This window comes from Elephantulus edwardii, unplaced genomic scaffold (assembly GCF_000299155.1).
Source record: "Elephantulus edwardii isolate Elephantulus edwardi_28Jun2011 unplaced genomic scaffold, EleEdw1.0 scaffold00335, whole genome shotgun sequence".
Lineage (NCBI taxonomy): Eukaryota > Metazoa > Chordata > Mammalia > Macroscelidea > Macroscelididae > Elephantulus > Elephantulus edwardii.
Genome location: NW_006400085.1, coordinates 1,184,527 through 1,187,065, shown reverse-complemented (window position 1 = coordinate 1,187,065; position 2,539 = coordinate 1,184,527).

Here is a 2,539-nt window from a genome sequence, read left to right as displayed (position 1 = left end):
TGAGATTGGCACAGGATAGAGCAGGGTTTAGGGCTGTTGTACATAAAGTTGCTATGAGTCCCAAAAGACTCAACGTTTCATAACAACAAAACAACATATGAAGAAAAAATATCCCAGACAAACTGGAGCAACAGAGAACAGAAGACACCATGAAACTGTCACTTTGACATATTTTTTAACCCTTTCATGACCCGATCATTTTCCTCTTTGAAATTTTTGGTTGATATTCCTTCATTCATGGAAGGCATATTAAGTGATAAAACATTTCTGAAATGTTATTATATAATATGTTGTTGTTATTGTGTACTATCAAGTTAGAATTGACCTATAGTTGGCACTCTGGCAGATTTTCAGAGGCAGTTAATCACATGGGAAGAGATTGCCCATAATTCTTCTGTGGTGACCTCTAACCTCACGCCTTTGAGATTGCAATGCAGCTTCTTGCAACTAGGCCACCAGAGCTCCTTATTATATACTATAAATTTATATATATATATATATATATATATATATTTGTTGTTGTTGTTATGTGCCGTCGAGTCGTTTCTGACTCATAGCGACCCTATGCACAACAGCCCTAAACCCTGCTCTATCCTGTGCCAACCGCACTGCCTCTGACACACCCATCCTGATTACCCCTGTCACTGAATCGATCCATCTCATAGAGGGTCTTCCCCTCCTGCGCCGTCCCTCCACCATCCCAAGGATGATGTCCCTCTCCAAGGACCCGTCCCTCCTGGCAATATGTCCAAAGTATGTCAGACAAAGCCCCAGAATCCTTGCCTCCAAGGAGTAGCTTGGTTTAATCCTCTCCAAGATGAATCTGTTTGTTTTCCTGGCAGTCCATGGTACATTCAGTACCCTTCTCCAGCACCACAGCTCAAAAGCATCCACTCTCCTTCTGTCCTCCCTAGTCATTGTCCAACTCTCTGATGCATAACAAGCGATTGCAAAGACCATGGCCTGTCTATGGCCTGTATCAGGCACACCTTAGTCTCCAGAGAGACACTGTTGCTCCTGAGTATCTTTGAGAGGTGCCTAACAGCAGACTTTCCCATCGCGATACGCTTTTTGATTTCCTGACTGCTGGTGCCAAGAGTGTTGACTGTGGAGCCGAGCAAACTGAAGCTGTGAACCCTCTCAATCGCTTCGTCATCCATCCTGACGCTGCTAATTGGTCCAGTGGTGAGAATCTTTGTCTTCTTGACATTGAGCCTTAGTCCATACTGAAGGCTGTAGTCCTTGACCCTTCGCAGCAAGTGCATGAGGTCCTCCTCAGTTTCAGCAAGCAGGGTTGTGTCATCTGCATAACGCAGATTGTTAATAGATCTTCTGCCAATCCTGATGCCACAATTCTCCTCATAGAGCACAGCTTCTCGGATAATCTGCTCTGAATACATGTTGAAAAGGTATGGAGACAGGATGCATCATATATTATGTGGACACATATATTCCTCTAAATTCTGGCTATGTGGGAAATATTTGTTACCCTGGACTCAAAGAATAAAATTATGTGAAGCACATACAATCCCCCAGATTTGGGAGAATAAAGATAGTGTGATACATATGTCCTTCTGGACTCTGAAATAGCTTATAGATTCCTTGACAGTACATACAATTTAGGGACCTGCAACAGCACTATTTATGCAGATATAGAACCACTGCAAGAAAAACTGAAAAACTTATTGCTATCAAGTTGGAACTGACTGGTAGCTAACCCTACACTGGCTTTTTGGAGGCTGTAAATTGCAAAGGAAGAGACTGTCATTTTTCTTTTATGGAGTTACTGGTGGGTTTGAACTGACAGTGAGGTGCCATCATTGGAACTACACCACCAGAGTTAGCTCACTGCAAGGAAGGGAGTTTTCAAGGAATGCACAGAAACTACAGAAATATATTTGCAAAGCTTATCTCCTAGTGAAAGAATGAAGGCTTCATAGTGGAGAGGACTTGGGGAGAGGAATTGTATAACAATGAAAAAAAATTGTGTTTTTCAAAGAGAAGAGCAAACCGCGGGGAGGGGTTGGCAGGGAGAAAAGTGCAACAATGAATGAATGGAAATCCAAAGTCTCTGTAAACTTTCATTAAAATTAATAATAATAAAAAGAAAAGGCCAAAAGAGACAGAAGCTTTGCAAATAACATCTCCAGACTATATCACCTCAGATAAAATCCTGCACAAACAGTAATTTATGGCACATACTATTTCTGGTAGCTTAGTGATAAGGAATAGCACTTCTTATCCAATGGCATGTGGATTGTATCCACCATTTGATCTGAGGAAGAAGGATAGGCACTCTCCTCCCTTGCTATTTACCACTTCTGAAAACTTACTGGAGGGTCAGCTATGTGCTAGTTCAGACTTAATGGCACACACACACACAAAAAAACCCCAACCACCTGATTGTTGCAACCATTGTCAGCAGAAAAACAGCTGCTACATTCACTTTATATTATGAAAACACAAATGGACACCATACATCCATATGGAAAGAAAGATTTAAACCTAGAAAAAAACTTAGCCTCTAAGACAATGTTTT